Source organism: Phyllobates terribilis, unplaced genomic scaffold (assembly GCF_046119375.1).
Source record: "Phyllobates terribilis strain yellow unplaced genomic scaffold, ASM4611937v1 Scaffold_11__3_contigs__length_659146591, whole genome shotgun sequence".
In the NCBI taxonomy this organism is placed as follows: Eukaryota; Metazoa; Chordata; class Amphibia; order Anura; family Dendrobatidae; genus Phyllobates; species Phyllobates terribilis.
In genome coordinates this window covers 575,704,526-575,723,429 of record NW_027362771.1, presented here as the reverse complement: position 1 = coordinate 575,723,429, position 18,904 = coordinate 575,704,526, and the positions used below count along the sequence as shown (strand labels likewise).

Here is an 18,904-nt window from a genome sequence, read left to right as displayed (position 1 = left end):
TTTATGTGGCAGAGTGCTGACAGAGTGCTGACAATAGCAGAGTGCTGACAGAGTGCTGACAGAATGCTGACAAGAGTGCTGACAGAGTGCTGACAGAGCGCTGACAAGAGTGCTGACAATAGCAGAGTGCTGACAGAGTGCTGACAGAATGCTGACAAGAGTGCTGACAGAGTGCTGACAGAGTGCTGACAATAGCAGAGTGCTGACAGAGTGCTGACAATAGCAGAGTGCTGACAGAGTGCTGACAGCGCTGACAGAGTGCTGACAGAATGCTGACAGAATGCTGACAATAGTGCTGACAGAGTGCTGACAGATTGCTGACAGAGTGCTGACAAGAGTGCTGACAGAGTGCTGACAAGAGTGCTGACAGAGTGCTGACAGAGTGCTGACAGAGTGCTGACAATAGCAGAGTGCTGACAGAGTGCTGACAGAGTGCTGACAGCGCTGACAGAGTGCTGACAGAATGCTGACAAGAGTGCTGACAAGAGTGCTGACAGAATGCTGACAGAGTGCTGACAAGAGTGCTGACAGAATGCTGACAGAATGCTGACAAGAGTGCTGACAGAGTGCTGACAAAAGTGCTGTGCAGCACATGGAGCAAATGCTTCATAATCTATTCCCTTTATATACATTCATCTCCCCTGAGGACCCCCATTACAGGACACCATCAGGGACTTATAATGATAACAACTAATAATAGTGAATGAATAGCACTGTATCATAGACACATAATAGTATCACATAGTGGCTGAATATCGCTATACCATGAACATAATATAACAGCAAACAGTTTTTGAATACCGCCAAACCATGAAAATATAGAAACACAAAACAATGACTTTATTACCGCCATACCATGACCACATAATAATAAAAACAACTAAAGCATGACTCCATATGGAGAAATCTCCGGGGAAGCAGCTGACTAGATAGTAATCCTGTAATTGATCCCGCACGTTTCTTTGCTGATTCTCTTGTCCTCAGGGAAGTGAAATGTTACTTATAATTCTCAGCCCGACACATGTAACATACGGCTCCAATACAACTGTATACACGTAACTATCTCCGATAAACACTTCTTTTAATACTAACACCATTATTCAGTGTCCTGGGAGACTGTCAAAAATTGCCATGCTGACTGTATTACGAGCCCTCATGGCGGGGTATTGGGAAAAGTTTTCAACTAGCAATAATCACGCCTCGGATAAACCTCATGGGCTATGATACTGCCACTGCGCAAAGCTGGAGGCCATCTGTGAGGAGCTGCGGCCTCCGGATCTGGGGCTCTGTCTACACTGAGGAGAGACAAAGTCATTAGGGGGCTGTGCGAGCAAAGGATTCTGGGAGTGGATATGCTAATAACACCCCTCCCCTAACTCTGTAATGGAAGAAACAAAAGCCCCCCAGGCTGGGGGAGGGGAGAGGGTTTATCCTCCATCTGACCATAGTGTCACCACCTCCTAATATACAGACTGTCTGCTCCTGCGTCCTGGGGGAACCTTCACTTATGTGTTAGAGGATTGCATTACCAGGGACTTCCTGATGATGGCGCAAGAAGAGCAGCTGAGAGGCAATACTGTCATGCTGTGACCATATAATAACAAATAGTGATTAAATACCGCCATATATTAACCCTCCCTATCGATCCTACCTTCAAATTATCTGCTAACCTTAAAGGTTCACATACTTTTGTCACTCACAGACATGTGAGATTGGATTATTTTCTTTAAAAAAAAGTGTAAAAGTTTAATGTTTTGGACTCATTTGATTTGGTTCTTCATCCACTTGTGAAAAGCTGATGTCGTTTTAGGTCAAATTTATGCAGAAATTAGGAAAATTCTGATGTGGGGAAAAATACTAAGAGGGTCTCATAATGAACTGGGGGTGGGAGGGGACGCTATCAATGACATGTTATGAAATAGGGGTGGAAGAGAACACTAAACAGGGACTTATGATGAATTGGGGGTCGGGGAGGCTGTTACCAGAAGTTTATAATGAAAAAAAACTAAAAAATAGTGACTGTACTATAAACACCCAATAATACCAAATAGTGACTGAATAATACCACAATACTATGAACACACAAAAGGAAATAGTGACTGTAACACCGCCATAACATGACCATACAATAGCACCCCAAAACCATAACATGACTCTATTTGGAGTAATCTCCAGGGAAGCAGCTGACAAGATATTAATTCTGTTACTGATTCTCCATATTTCTTTGCTTAATCTTTTGGCCTTAGGCACTGGCGTACCGCCAATGGCGGCAGGCCACACCACTGCTATGGGGCCCCTTGAGCCGTGGGGCCGCAACGGCCCATCACTGCAGCTGGCCCTCACCGCACTGTGCCCCGTCTCTGCCCGTTAGCACCAGTACTGCCCGCCCACACAAAATAATGGGGGTGGAAGCATCTACTGACTTGCTGATGGCCGGAGGGGGGACCTAGTGCGAGCAATGATGATGGTGGAGGGAGCGTCAGCAGACATTTCCACCCCCATCATTCTTGCTCGGTGTCTGACGTGTCAGAACAGCGGGCACGATGACGTCATTACAGGGCGCCCGCTGCTCCTAGATGTCCGGCGCTTCCCACTGCACGCTGAGGAGACCGGATCATCAGGTGGAACTAGGAGAGGTGAGTACTGTATTTTTTTTTTAAATCAGTGACCGGTGGCCATAATACAGTATGAGGAGTGCATTATACTGTATGTAGGACCATGGGGGTGCATTCTACTGTATGGAGGATCATGGGGGTGCATAGTACCGTATGGAGTAACATGATGGCGCATACTACTGTATGTAGGATCATAGGGATGCATTATATTGTGTGGCGTACCATGGGGGTACATTATGCTGTACGGAGGACCATGGGGGCACATTATACTGTATGGAGGATCATGGGGTGCATTCTACTGTATGGAGGACCATTGGTGTGCATACTGCTGTATGGAGGATAATGGGGGTGCATTATATTGTATGGAGGATCATGGCGGTGCATACTACTGTATGGAGAATCAAGGGGGTACATACTACTGTATGGAGTATCATGAGGGTGCATTTTACTGTACGAAGGATCATGGGGGTACATACTACTGTATGGAGGACCATGGAAGTGCATACTACTGTATGGAGGATCATGGGGGTGCATACTACTGTATAGAGAACAATGGGGGTGCATACTACTGTATGGAGGATCATGGGGGTGCATACTACTGTATGGAGGACCATGGGAATGCATACTACTGTATGGAGGATCATGGGGGTCCATACTACTGTATGGAGAACAATGGGGGTGCATACTACTGTATGGAGGATCATGGGGGTGCATACTACTGTATGGAGGACCATGGGAGTGCATTCTACTGTATGGAGTATCATGGGGGTGCATACTACTGTTTGGAGGATCATGGGGGTATATACTACTGTATGGAGAACCATGGGGGTGCATACTACTGTATGGAGGATCATGGGGGTATATACTACTGTATGGAGAACCATGGGAGTGCATACTACTGCATGGACGACCATGTGGGGTGCATTATATTGTGGGAAGGACAATGGGGGTGCATTATACTGTTTGAAGGATCACGGTGGGTGCATTATATTGTGTGGAGGGCCATGGGGGTGCATTGTACTGTATGGAGGACCATAGGGATGCATCAGGCCTGGCGTCAGCACGTGGCGCACTCGGGCAAGTGCGGGGGCCACTCGTCATCAGGCACCCCGGCGCGCTATGAGGCCTGTGGGCAGGGGAGTCTGATGCCAGCGCCTGCAACTGCCCTCCCCCCACCCGCTTGCTCAGGGCCCCAGCACAATACTTACTTCTCCCCATTCCTCCACAGATCCTGTATCTTCCGCTTCTCCTGACTGTGATGTCTCAGGTCAGATGGCGCGATGGCGTCTTTCCAGCGCGCCCTCTCCTGAGCAGTCACAGCGCAGAGAGCGGGAAGAATGCAACGCTGAGGAGTCCGGAGTAGAGTAGCGGCAGCAGCAGCAGGAGAGATGAGGTGAGGTGAGTATTTTATTTTTTTCATTTAATAGGGGCATGGAGCATTGTAAGGGGGCCCAGCCGGCATGGAGCATTATGTGGGGCCCAACCTGCATGGAGCATTAGATGGGGCCCAGCCTGCATGGAGCATTATATGGGGCCCATTCTGCATGGCGCATTATATGGGGCCCAGTATTCTGCATGGAGCATTATATGGGGCCATTTTTCTGCATGGAGCATTATATGGGGCTCATAATACTGTATGGAGCATTATATGGGTCTCATAATACTGTATCGAGGACTACATGGGGCTCATATACTGTATGGAGGACTATGTGGGACCCATAATATTGTATGGAGGACTATATAGGGCCTATAATACTGTATGGAGGACTATACTGTCCGGTCTGCACTGTACGCTGCAAGCATTCGTCGGTTTCTGAGATATTGTAGAATTTACAATAGATATCAGTCATGTAATGTAAGAAGTGAGTGAAATCTTTGCATTGTATTATATCTACATTCCTCTACCTCATCTGTGCATCATGAATCGTGGTATGTGTTAAAGGGGCCCACTGAGACGCTTTTAAGCAGGGCCCACGATAACCTGGAGCCGGCCCTGGGGATCATTATACTGTATGGAGGACCATGGGGGTGCATTATTTTGTATGGCTGTATGGAGGACCATGGGGCTGCATTAATTTGTATGTAGGACCATGGGGGTGCATTATATTGTAAGGAGGACCATGGGGAGTGCACTATATTTTATGGAGGATCATGGGTAATGCATTATACTATATGGAGAGTTATGGGGGACGCATTATACTATATGGAAGGCTATGTGGGGGTCCATTATACTGTATGCAAGCAATTATACAGTGTGAAGGTTTGTGTGGGGGCCATCTTACTGTTTGGAGGGCTAGTGCGGGCCATTATACAGTGGGGAGAAGTGTGGGGCCATTATACTGTATGTAGGGCTGTGTGGGGGTCACACTTGGGGATCATACTGTGTTAGGGTCACCATATGTTGCCTTGGGAGTTGAAGTGGGGAACAGTAGGGTCATTTTACTGCGCATTTGAAGGCTAATGTGGAGGAATTCACCATGGGGGTATCATACTGTGTTTGGGGGGCACTTTTGTTGGCATCATACTTTATGGGGACAATGAAAGAGTAATCTGGGACTTCACCAGGAGGAAAATAACTAAGTAAAGGCTGGAAGGTTGTGAGATCTGCTCTTCTGCACCCCCGACAATTATTACTTGTTTTGGGGGGTGGCAATTATAACGTCTTCTGTGGGGCCCCAAGATTTCTATGTACGCCCTTAGCATTATGGAAGAACAACTTTACATATAATTCTCAGCCCAACAAATACAACTCCAATACAACTGTATATAGAATTACTCCAGTTAAACAGGAATAACACCTCTTCTACTATTAACCACCTACTCAGTCTCCTGGGAGACTGTTAAAAATTGCCATGCTGACTGTATTACGAGCCCTCATGGCGGGGTATTGGGAAAAGTTTTCAACTAGCAATAATCACACCTCAGATAAACCTCATGGGCTATGATACTGCCACTGCGCAAAGCTGGAGGCCATCTGTGAGGAGCTGCGGCCTCCGGATCTGGGGCTCTGTCTACACTGAGGAGAGACAAAGTCATTAGGGGGCTGTGGGAGCAAAGGATTCTGGGAGTGGATATGCTAATAAACCCCTCCCCTAAGTCTGTAATGGAAGAAAGAAAAGCCCCCCAGGCTGGGGGAGGGGAGGGGGTTCATCCTCCATCTGACCATAGTGTTACCACCTCCTACTATACAGACTGTCTGCTCCTGCGTCCTGGGGGAACCTTCACTTATGTGTTAGAGGATTGCATTACCAGGAACTTCCTGATGATGGCGCAAGAAGAGCAGCTGAGAAGCAATACTGTCATGCCGTGACCATATAATAACAAATAGTGATTAAATACCGCCATATATTAACCCTCCCTATCGATCCTACCTTCAAATTATCTGCTAACCTTAAAGGTTCACATACTTTTGTCACTCACAGACATGTGAGATTGGATTATTTTCTTTAAAAAAAAGTGTAAAAGTTTAATGTTTTGGACTCATTTGATTTGGTTCTTCATCCACTTGTGAAAAGCTGATGTCGTTTTAGGTCAAATTTATGCAGAAATTAGGAAAATTCTGATGTGGGGAAAGATACTAAGAGGGTCTCATAATGAACTGGGGGTGGGAGAGGACGCTATCAATGACATGTTATGAAATAGGGGTGGAAGAGAACACTAAACAGGGACTTATGATGAATTGGGGGTCGGGGAGGCTGTTACCAGAAGCTTATAATGAAAAAAAACTAAAAAATAGTGACTGTACCATAAACACCCAATAATACCAAATAGTGACTGAATAATACCACAATACTATGAACACACAAAAGCAAATAGTGACTGTAACACCGCCATAACATGACCATATAATAGCACCCCAAAACCATAACATGACTCTATTTGATTTGGAGTAATCTCCAGAGAACAGCTGACAAGATATTAATTCTGTAATTGATTCTCCATATTTCTTTGCTTAATGTTTTGGCCTTAGGCACTGGCGTATTGCCAATGGCGGCAGGCCACACCACTGCTATGGGGCCCCTTGAGCCGTGGGGCCGCAACGGCCCATCACTGCAGCAGGCCCTCACCGCACTGTGCCCCGTCTCTGCCCGTTAGCACCAATACTGCCCGCCCACACAGAATAATGGGGGTGGAAGCGTCTACTGACTTGCTGATGGCCGGAGGGGGGGGCTAGTGCAAGCAATGATGATGGTGGAGGGAGCGTCAGCAGACATTTCCACCCCCATCATTCTTGCTTGGTGTCTGACGTGTTAGAGCATCGGGCGCGATGACGTAATTACAGGGCGCCCGCTGCTCCGAGATGTCCGGCGCTTCACACCGCACGCTGAGGAGACCGGAGCATCAGGTGGAACCAGGAGAGGTGAGTACTGTATTTTTTTTTTAAATCAGTGACCGTTGGCCATAATACAGTATGAGGAGTGCATTATGCTGTATGTAGGACCATGGGGGTGCATTATACTGTATGGACGATCATGCGGGTGCATAGTACCATATGGAGTAACATGATGGCGCATACTACTGTATGTAGGATCATAGGGGTGCATTATATCATATGGCGTACCATGGGGGTACATTATGCTGTATGGAGGACCATGGGGGCACATTATACTGTATGGAGGATCATGGGGTGCATTCTACTGTATGGAGGACCATTGGGGTGCATACTGCTGTATGGAGGATAATGGGGGTGCATTATATTGTATGGAGGATCTTGGCCGTGCATACTACTGTATGGAGAATCAAGGGGGTACATACTACTGTATGGAGGATCATGAGTTTGCATTTTACTGTATGGAGGATCATGGTTGTGCATACTACTGTATGGAGGACCATGGGAGTGCATACTACTGCATGGAGAGCCATGGGGGTGTATACTACTGTATGGAGGATCATGGGGGTGCATACTACTGTATGGAGGATCATGGGGGGTATATACTACTGTATGGAGGACCATGGGAGTGCATACTACTGTATGGAGTACCATTGGTGTGCATACTACTGTATGGAGGATCATGGGGGTGCATACTACTGTTTGGAGAACCATGGGGGTGCATACTACTGCATGGAGGACCATGTGGGGCGCATTATATTGTGGGAAGGACCATGGGGGTGCATTATACTGTTTGGAGGATCACGGTGGGTGCATTATATTGTGTGGAGGACCATGGGGGTGCATTATACTGTATGGAGGACCATAGGGGTGCATCAGGCCTGGCGTCAGCACCTGGCGCACTCGGGCAAGTGCGGGGGCCACTCGCCATCAGGCACCCCGGCGCGCTATGAGGCCTGTGGGCGGGGGAGTCTGATGCCAGCGCTTGCGACTGCCCTCCCCCCACCCGCTTGCTCAGGACCCCGGCACAATACTTACCTCTTCCCATTCCTCCACAGATTCTGTATCTTCCGCTTCTCCTGACTGTGATGTCTCAGGTCAGATGGCAAGATGATGTCTTTCCAGAGCGCCCTCTCCTGAGCAGTCACAGCGCAGAGAGCGGGAAGAATGCAACGCTGAGGAGTCCGGAGTAGAGTAGCTGCAGCAGCAGCAGGAGAGATGAGGTGAGGTGAGTATTCTATTTTTTTCATTTAATAGGGGCATGGAGCATTGTAGGGGGGCCCAGCCTGCATGGAGCATTAGATGAGGCCCAGCCTGCATGGAGCATTATATGGGGACAATACAGCATGGAGCATTATATGGGGTCCATTCTGCATGGCACATTATATGGGGCCCAGTATTCTGCATGGAGCATCATATGGGGCCATTTTTCTGTATGGAGCATTATATGGGGCTCATAATACTCTATGGAGGACTATATGGGGCTCATATACTGTATGGAGGACTATGTGGGGCCCATAATATTGTATGGAGGACTATATAGGGCCCATAATACTGTATGGAGGACTATACTGTCCGGTCTGCACTGTGCGCTGCAAGCATTCGCCGGTTTCTGAGATATTGTAGAATTTACAATAGATATCAGTCATGTAATGTAAGAAGTGAGTGACATCTTTGCATTGTATTATATCTACATTCCTCTACCTCATCTGTGCATCATGAATCGTGGTATGTGTTAAAGGGGCCCACTGAGACGCTTTCGAGCAGGGCCCACGAAAACCTGGAGCCGGCCCTGGGGATCATTGTACTGTATGGAGGACCATGGGGGTAAATTATTCTGTATGGCTGTATGGAGGACTATGGGGGTACATTAATTTGTATGTAGGACCATGGGGGTGCATTATATTGTATGGAGGACCATGGGAAGTGCACTATATTTTATGGAGGATCATGGGGAATGCATTATACTATATGGAAAGTTAGGGGGGACGCATTATACTATATGGAAGGCTATGTGGGGGTCCATTATACTGTATGCAAGCAATTATACAGTGTGAAGGTTTGTGTGGGGGCCATCTTACTGTTTGGAGGGCTAGTGCGGGCCATTATACAGTGGGGAGAGGTGTGGGGCCATTATACTGTATGTAGGGCTGTGTGGGGGTCACACTTGGGGGATCATACTGTGTTAGGGTCACCATATGTTGCCTTGGGAGTTGAAGTGGGGTACAGTAGGGTCATTTTACTACGCATGTGGAGGCTAATGTGGAGGAATTCACCATGGGGGTATCATACTGTGTTTGGGGGGCACTTTTGTTGGCATCATACTTTATGGGGACAATGAAAGAGGAATCTGGGACTTCACCAGGAGGAAAATTACTAAGTAAAGGCTGGAAGGTTGTGAGATCTGCTCTTCTGCACCCCCGACAATTATTACTTTTTTTTTTGTGGTGGGGCCCCATGATTTCTATGTACGCCCTTAGCCTTATGGAAGTACAACTTTATATATAATTCTCAGCCCGACAAATACAACAAACAGCTCCAATACAACTGTATATAGAATTACTCCAGTTAAACAGCAATAACTCTTTTTCTACTATTAACCACCTACTCAGTCCTCTGGGAGACTGTCAAAAATTGCCATGCTGACTATATTACGAGCCCTCATGGCGGGGTATTGGGAAAAGTTTTCAACTAGCAATAATCACGCCTCGGATAAACCTCATGGGCTATGATACTGCCACTGCGCAAAGCTGGAGGCCATCTGTGAGGAGCTGCGGCCTCCGGATCTGGGGCTCTGTCTACACTGAGGAGAGACAAAGTCATTAGGGGCTGTGGGAGCAAAGGATTCTGGGAGTGGATATGCTAATAACGCCCCTCCCCTAAGTCTGTAATGGAAGAAAGAAAAGCCCCCCAGGCTGGGGGAGGGGAGAGGGTTCATCCTCCATCTGATCATAGTGTCACCACCTCCTGCTATACAGACTGTCTGCTCCTGCGTCCTGGGGGAACCTTCACTTATGTGTTAGAGGATTGCATTACCAGGGACTTCCTGATGATGGCGCTAGAGCAGCTGAGAAGCAATACTGTCATGCTGTGACCATCTAATAACAAATTGTGATTAAATACCGCCATACCATGAGCACATTATAATACTAAATAGTGACTCATTACCGTCATACCAGGAACACATAATAACACCAAATAGGGACTGAATACCGCCACATAGTTCCTCTATACTGACTGTCCACAAGTTCCTACTACGTGGAATATGTAAGGAGCCGTCACTTATGTTCTAGTACATTACATTATCAGTGATCGCCTGTTGTTGGCGCCAAGAGAGCAGCGAACGAGAACAAGGTCACCACCCAAAACTAACTGGAATCAAGGATATTACAGTAACCGTGATATTTTCCTGAACAGTCGCCATCATTTGTCCTTCCCTAGGTCTCTTATATCCTTTAGAAATAGCGTTTATTGGTTTCATCTTTATTAAAAGCTTCCGCCCGAACAGGGACTTAAACCCTGGACCCTCAGATTAAAAGTCTGATGCTCTACCGACTGAGCTATCCGGGCTTCTGTACATGATCACTGACACAATGACTTTCTCCTGTATTATCGGCCGTCTGCTCCTCCTTTCTGGTTACAGACTATCACCACTCACCACTATACGTTCTGTCCATTGGTTTCTACGTCCTGGAAGGGAACCGTCTCTTCTGTATTCCAGACCTGTCCAGCAATGCAGAGATGATCCCATAAGAGGCAACGATTGAATTGGGGAGAGGACGTCATCAGGGACTTATAATGAACTGGGGGGTAGGGGAGGATGATATCAGGGACTTATTATGAATTGGGGGAAGACACTAACAGGAGGAGGACGCTATCAAGGACATATTATGAACTAGGGGTGGAAGAGAACACTATACAGGGACTTTTCAATGCATTGCGGTCGGGGAGTCTGTTATCAGGGACTTATGATGAATTGGAGGGGTTGGGTGGAGAATGCCATAAGGGACTTTCAATTAATTGGTGGTGGTGGGAGGATGTTATCAGGTTAGCAAAGCCCACTAGGGGTACAAGAATCCAATGAATTTAAGTAGGGGTAAGCCGGATCAGATTTGGTAAATAAAATCTCACTTTTAATATTCAAGATTAAAATATGGGTACCAATATCTCACAATGACATATACAGATATTAAAGTGACAAAGTGAACTTGTCCTCAATTATAAAATAGTTGGATCTTACCATTAGAAGTTTTCAATCAGCAAAAACATCACACAGGAGGGAGAAAAGGGAAATAAAGTCAGACAGGTAAAGCTACGTTCCCTGTCGTGCCCAATGCAATATCTCCCCGTCCTGACAAGGACAGTGCCCGAGTGCGACCTATCCCTCTAATAATGTCCTTGTACAAACCCTCCATACGCATTTCATCAACCTGTAACGGGAGACTCCTCAGGGGAGAAGAATGTATATAAAGGCAATAGATTATTATGTGTCTATGATACAGTGCCATTCATTCACTATTATTAGTTGTTATCATTATAAGTCCCTGATAGTGTCCTGTAATGGGGGCTCCTCAGGGGAGATGAATGTATATAAAGGGAATAGATTATGAAGCATTTGCTCCATGTGCTGCACAGCACTCTTGTCAGCACTCTGTCAACACTCTTGTCAGCATTCTGTCAGCACTCTGTCAGCACTCTTGTCAGCATTCTGTCAGCACTCTTGTCAGCATTCTGTCAGTGCTGTCAGCACTCTGTCAACACTCTTGTCAGCATTCTGTCAGCACTCTGTCAACACTCTTGTCAGCATTCTGTCAGCACTCTGTCAGCACTCTGTCAGCACTCTTGTCAGCAATCTGTCAGCACTCAGTCAGCACTATTGTCAGCATTCTGTCAGCACTCTTGTCAGCACTCTGTCAGCACTCTTGTCAGCATTCTGTCAGCACTCTGCTATTGTCAGCACTCTGTTAGCATTCTGTCAGCACTCTGTCAGCACTCTTGTCAGCATTCTGATAGTACTCTGTCAGTACACTGCTATTGTCAGCACTCTGCTATTGTCAGCACTCTTGTCAGCATTCTGTCAGCACTCTGCTATTGTCAGCACTCTGCCACATAAAGGGGCTGTGATACTGTTACATAATCCAGGGGCGGAACTACCGCCCGTGCAGCCCGTTCATTGAACGGGGGCCCCGAGGGAGAGGGGGCCCCTCCAGGCTCCAGCAGGGCCGCCATCAGGGCATGTCTGCCCTGACTCCAGTGTGGGGCCCAGCCGGTAGGGGCCCCCTTGGAGCCCCGTTGGGGGCCCCCTCTTGTGAGTCTCTCTCCTCATGGGGCCCCCGGCCCCATGCTAAGCGCCGGTCCGGGACATCTCAGCGCTGCGCCTTCATGATTCCCCTGACTTCCGGTCATGTGACGGTGCCGTCACATGGCCGGAAGTCAGGAGAACCTGGTGTCAGCGATTTGGACGAGCGCCAGGATTCTGCAGGGATCGCATGGGGGTAAGTATAACAAGTTTTGTTTTTTTCAAAATACAATTTACTAGGAGTGGGGGGAATGGGAGGTGTGTGTGTGTGTGTGTGAGATAAGAGATGCACATGGGGGGGGCGAGATGATAAAAGATGCACATGGGGTGGGGGGGGGTGAGAGAGGTGCACATGTGGGGGGAGGGGGATGAGAGAGGTGCACATGTGGGGGGAGGGGGATGAGAGAGGTGCACGTGGGGGGAGGGGGATGAGAGAGGTGCACGTGGGGGGGGGATGATAAAAGATGCACATGGGGTGGGGGGGATGAGAGAGGTGCACATGTGGGGGGGGATAAGAGATGCACATGGGGGGGAGATAAGAGATGCACATGGGGGGGTAGATAAGAGATGCACATGTGGGGGGGGATAAGAGATGCACATGGGGGGGGAGATAAGAGATGCACATGGGGGAGGGGGATAAGAGATGCACATGGGGGAGGGGGATAAGAGATGCACATGGGGGAGGGGGATAAGAGATGCACATGGGGAGGGGGATAAGAGATGCACATGGGGGAGGGGGATAAGAGATGCACATGGGGGGAGGGGGATAAGAGATGCACATGGGGGAGGGGGATAAGAGATGCACATGGGGGAGGGGGATAAGAGATGCACATGGGGGAGAGATAAGAGATGCACATGGGGAGGGGGATAAGAGATGCACATGGGGGGGAGATAAGAGATGCATGTGGGGGAGGGGGATGAGAGATGTGCACATGTGGGGGAGGGGGATGAGAGATGTGCACATGTGGGGGGGATGAGAGATGCACATGGGGGGGATGAGAGAGGGGCACATGTGGGGGAGGGGGATGAGAGAGGGGCACATGTGGGGGAGGGGGATGAGGATGAGAGAGGGGCACATGTGGGGGAGGGGGATGAGAGATGTGCACATGGGGGGGTGGTGAGAGCTGCTCATGGGGGGGTGAGAGCTGCACATGGGGGAATTGGGAGAAAATGAGCTGCACATCGGGGAATTAGGAGTAGGGGGATAATGAGCTGCACATAATGAATGTGGGGTGGGGGAGAGTAAATGATAAATGACGATGGGGTGGGGAGAGCACGGACATGATATAATGAATTGGGGCAGGGGGTGCATGTAAATAATGAATGCGGGGAGCAGGAAGTATAGAGTAGAAGTTCTAATTAAATTATATATTAAGTGCCTATTTACAGTTAATGGGGGCACCGTGGTGGATTACAATTTATATTTGGAATGGTAGGTTGCATAATAACTAACCATATATTGATGGTGGATGCACGTCTGTATTCAGCTGCGTAATGTAGAAGTTGGGGAATGTGCTCTAGATAACTGTGTTATTTTATGCAGAGACGAGTCCTGGCTGGAAGACGTGATGGCGGTCTGTGCTGGATGAAGGAGAAAAGCGAAGATGAAGGACTTCACCTAGAGACGTCACCAGTGAGTCAGTGCATTACATGTACACTTACACTATATACTATGTACCGGGCTCCTGTGTATAATGTCACTGGTGATCACTGTATTACCTGTACACTATATACAGAGCTCCTGTGTATAATGTCACTGGTGATCACTGTATTACCTGTACACTGACACTATATACAGAGCTCCTGTGTATAATGTCACTGGTGATCACTAGATTACCTGGACACTTACATTATACATACCATGTATAGAGCTCCCGTGTATAATGACACTTATGGTAATATTAGTAATGTGGTGGTAATATTAGTAATGTGGTGGTAATATGTGGTCTGGTCATGGTGTGGCAGTTTTTCTCCCTTCTGTGTGGTATTATTCGGTCACTATGTTGTGGTAATATGTGGTCTGGTGATGGTGTGGCGGTATTCCCTGTATGTGGTATTATTGGTCATTTTAAAAAAAAATGTATATGACACATTCCCTTAAAGAAAACTAAATAAAAATATATCTAAAAAGAGTATTGGATATTTTAAGAAAATTTTAATAGGTTAGAGTAGGGCCCGGCCAGAAGAGTCTACCTTATCGTGGTGGCGGCTTTAAAAATCTTTTGGCCAAAACAAAAGCTGTTGGCTATGTATGTGGCACCGTCACATGGCCGAACGTCAGGAGAACCTGGTGGCAGCGACATGGATGAGTGCCAGGATTCTGCAGGGATCGCATGGGGGTAAGTATAACAAGTTTTATTTTTCTTAAATACAATTAATTAACTAGGAGTGGGGGGGATGAGAGATGCACATGGGGGGGGATGAGAGATGCACATGGGGGGATGAGAGATGCACATGGGGGGGATGAGAGATGCACATGGGGGGGATGAGAGATGCACATGGGGGGGATGAGAGATGCACATGGGGGGGGTGAGAGATGCACATGGGGGGGATGAGAGATGCACATGGGGGGGTGAGAGATGCACATGGGGGGGATGAGAGATGCACATGGGGGGGTGAGAGATGCACATGGGGGGGTGAGAGATGCACATGGGGGGGGATGAGAGATGCACATGGGGGGGATGAGAGATGCACATGGGGGGGATGAGAGATGCACATGGGGGGGATGAGAGATGCACATGGGGGGGATGAGAGATGCACATGGGGGGATGAGAGATGCACATGGGGGGGGATGAGAGATGCACATGGGGGGGGGATGAGAGATGCACATGGGGGGGTGAGAGATGCACATGGGGGGATGAGAGATGCACATGGGGGGATGAGAGATGCACATGGGGGGGATGAGAGATGCACATGGGGGGGTGAGAGATGCACATGGGGGGGATGAGAGATGCACATGGGGGGGATGAGAGATGCACATGGGGGGGTGAGAGATGCACATGGGGGGGTGAGAGATGCACGGGGGGGATGAGAGATACATCGGGGGGGTGAGCTGCACATGGGGGGATGAGAGCTGCACATGGGGGGGTTATGTTTACATAACTTTGTTGCCTTTTGAAGCGCAGGGGGGGGGCCCAAAAAAATTTCTTGCACAGGGGCCCACTACAGTCTGTGTCCGCCCCTGACATAATCTATTGCCTTTATATACATTCTTCTCCCCTGAGGAGTCTCCCGTTACAGGTTGATGAAATGCGTATGGAGGGTTTGTACAAGGACATTATTAGAGGGATAGGTCGCACTCGGGCACTGTCCTTGTCAGGACGGGGAGATATTGCATTGGGCACGACAGGGAACGTAGCTTTACCTGTCTGACTTTATTTCCCTTTTCTCCCTCCTGTGTGATGTTTTTGCTGATTGAAAACTTCTAATGGTAAGATCCAACTATTTTATAATTGAGGACAAGTTCACTTTGTCACTTTAATATCTGTATATGTCATTGTGAGATATTGGTACCCATATTTTAATCTTGAATATTAAAAGTGAGATTTTATTTACCAAATCTGATCCGGCTTACCCCTACTTAAATTCATTGGATTCTTGTACCCCTAGTGGGCTTTGCTAACCTGATAACATCCTCCCACCACCACCAATTAATTGAAAGTCCCTTATGGCATTCTCCACCCAACCCCTCCAATTCATCATAAGTCCCTGATAACAGACTCCCCGACCGCAATGCATTGAAAAGTCCCTGTATAGTGTTCTCTTCCACCCCTAGTTCATAATATGTCCTTGATAGCGTCCTCCTCCTGTTAGTGTCTTCCCCCACAACCCAATTCATAATACGTCCCTTATAGCCTCCTTCCCCACCCTCTGGTTCACTATAAGCCTCTGTATAGCATCCTCCCCAATCACCCAATTAATTATAAATCCTTGATATCATCCTCCCCTACCCCCAGTTCATTATAAGTCCCTGATGACGTCCTCCCTCCAATTCAATCGTTGCCTCTTATGGGATCATCTCTGCATTGCTGGACAGGTCTGGAATACAGAAGAGACGGTTCCCTTCCAGGACGTAGAAACCAATGGACAGAACGTATAGTGGTGAGTGGTGACAGTCTGTAACCAGAAAGGAGGAGCAGACGGCCGATAATACAGGAGAAAGTCATTGTGTCAGTGATCATGTACAGAAGCCCGGATAGCTCAGTCGGTAGACCATCAGACTTTTAATCTGAGGGTCCAGGGTTTAAGTCCCTGTTCGGGCGGAAGCTTTTAATAAAGATGAAACCAATAAACGCTATTTCTAAAGGATATAAGAGACCTAGGGAAGGACAAATGATGGCGACTGTTCAGGAAAATATCACTGTTACTGTTCTTTGATTTCAGTTAGTTTTGGGTGGTGACCTTGTTCTCGTTCGCTGCTCTCTTGGCGCCAACAACAGGCGATCACTGGTAATGTAATGTACTAGAACATAAGTGAGGGCTCGTTACATATTCCACGTAGTAGGAACTTGTGGACAGTCAGTATAGAGGAACTATGTGGCGGTATTCAGTCCCTATTTGGTGTTATTATGTGTTCCTGGTATGGCGGTATTTAATCACAATTTGTTATTAGATGGTCACAGCATGACAGTATTGCTTCTCAGCTGCTCTAGCGCCATCATCAGGAAGTCTCTGGTAATGCAATCCTCTAACACATAAGTGAAGGTTCCCCCAGGACGCAGGAGCAGACAGTCTGTATAGCAGGAGGTGGTGACACTATGGTCAGATGGAGGATGAACCCTCTCCCCTCCCCCAGCCTGGGGGGCTTTTCTTTCTTCCATTACAGACTTAGGGGAGGGGCGTTATTAGCATATCCACTCCCAGAATCCTTTGCTCCCACAGCCCCCTAATGACTTTGTCTCTCCTCAGTGTAGACAGAGCCCCAGATCCGGAGGCCGCAGCTCCTCACAGATGGCCTCCAGCTTTGCGCAGTGGCAGTATCATAGCCCATGAGGTTTATCCGAGGCGTGATTATTGCTAGTTGAAAACTTTTCCCAATACCCCGCCATGAGGGCTCGTAATATAGTCAGCATGGCAGTTTTTGACAGTCTCCCAGAGGACTGAGTAGGTGGTTAATAGTAGAAAAAGAGTTATTGCTGTTTAACTGGAGTAATTCTATATACAGTTGTATTGGAGCTGTTTGTTGTGTTTGTCGGGCTGAGAATTATATATAAAGTTGTACTTCCATAAGGCTAAGGGCGTACATAGAAATCATGGGGCCCCACCACAAAAAAAAAAGTAATAATTGTCGGGGGTGCAGAAGAGCAGATCTCACAACCTTCCAGCCTTTACTTAGTAATTTTCCTCCTGGTGAAGTCCCAGATTCCTCTTTCATTGTCCCCATAAAGTATGATGCCAACAAAAGTGCCCCCCAAACACAGTATGATACCCCCATGGTGAATTCCTCCACATTAGCCTCCACATGCGCAGTAAAATGACCCTACTGTACCCCACTTCAACTCCCAAGGCAACATATGGTGACCCTAACACAGTATGATCCCCCAAGTGTGACCCCCACACAGCCCTACATACAGTATAATGGCCCCACACCTCTCCCCACTGTATAATGGCCCGCACTAGCCCTCCAAACAGTAAGATGGCCCCCACACAAACCTTCACACTGTATAATTGCTTGCATACAGTATAATGGACCCCCACATAGCCTTCCATATAGTATAATGCGTCCCCCCTAACTTTCCATATAGTATAATGCATTCCCCATGATCCTCCATAAACGATAGTGCACTTCCCATGGTCCTCCATACAATATAATGCACCCCCATGGTCCTACATACAAATTAATGTACCCCCATAGTCCTCCATACAGCCATACAGAATAATTTACCCCCATGGTCCTCCATACAGTACAATGATCCCCAGGGCCGGCTCCAGGTTTTCGTGGGCCCTGCTCGAAAGCGTCTCAGTGGGCCCCTTTAACACATACCACGATTCATGATGCACAGATGAGGTAGAGGAATGTAGATATAATACAATGCAAAGATGTCACTCACTTCTTACATTACATGACTGATATCTATTGTAAATTCTACAATATCTCAGAAACCGGCGAATGCTTGCAGCGCACAGTGCAGACCGGACAGTATAGTCCTCCATACAGTATTATGGGCCCTATATAGTCCTCCATACAATATTATGGGCCCCACATAGTCCTCCATACAGTATATGAGCCCCATATAGTCCTCCATAGAGTATTATGAGCCCCATATAATGCTCCATGCAGAAAAATGGCCCCATATGATGCTCCATGCAGAATACTGGGCCCCATATAATGTGCCATGCAGAATGGACCCCATATAATGCTCCATGCTGTATTGTCCCCATATAATGCTCCATGCAGGCTGGGCCTCATCTAATGCTCCATGCAGGCTGGGCCCCCCTACAATGCTCCATGCCCCTATTAAATGAAAAAAATAGAATACTCACCTCACCTCATCTCTCCTGCTGCTGCTGCAGCTACTCTACTCCGGACTCCTCAGCGTTGCATTCTTCCCGCTCTCTGCGCTGTGACTGCTCAGGAGAGGGCGCTCTGGAAAGACATCATCTTGCCATCTGACCTGAGACATCACAGTCAGGAGAAGCGGAAGATACAGAATCTGTGGA

At 47.7% G+C, this 18,904-nt stretch overlaps 6 non-coding genes across 6 annotated transcripts; 2 read left to right on the top strand and 4 right to left on the bottom strand.

Annotated features, from left to right (window-relative positions):
- Nucleotides 1–1,104: 1,104 nt before the first annotated feature.
- LOC141168326 (U4 spliceosomal RNA) lies at nt 1,105–1,244 on the bottom strand. Its single transcript, XR_012252067.1, has one exon. It is a non-coding gene; the product is annotated as a U4 spliceosomal RNA (small nuclear RNA).
- A 4,196-nt stretch (nt 1,245–5,440) lies between these two features.
- LOC141168442 (U4 spliceosomal RNA) lies at nt 5,441–5,580 on the bottom strand. Its single transcript, XR_012252178.1, has one exon. It is a non-coding gene; the product is annotated as a U4 spliceosomal RNA (small nuclear RNA).
- Nucleotides 5,581–9,558: 3,978 nt separating this feature from the next.
- LOC141168247 (U4 spliceosomal RNA) lies at nt 9,559–9,697 on the bottom strand. The gene has a single exon (XR_012251991.1). It is a non-coding gene; the product is annotated as a U4 spliceosomal RNA (small nuclear RNA).
- Nucleotides 9,698–10,442: 745 nt separating this feature from the next.
- Nucleotides 10,443–10,515, bottom strand: TRNAK-UUU (transfer RNA lysine (anticodon UUU)). The gene has a single exon. It is a non-coding gene; the product is annotated as a tRNA-Lys (tRNA).
- Nucleotides 10,516–16,433: 5,918 nt separating this feature from the next.
- Nucleotides 16,434–16,506, top strand: TRNAK-UUU (transfer RNA lysine (anticodon UUU)). The gene has a single exon. It is a non-coding gene; the product is annotated as a tRNA-Lys (tRNA).
- Nucleotides 16,507–17,203: 697 nt separating this feature from the next.
- On the top strand, nt 17,204–17,342 carry LOC141168487 (U4 spliceosomal RNA). The gene has a single exon (XR_012252223.1). It is a non-coding gene; the product is annotated as a U4 spliceosomal RNA (small nuclear RNA).
- The last annotated feature ends 1,562 nt before the right edge of the window (nt 17,343–18,904 follow it).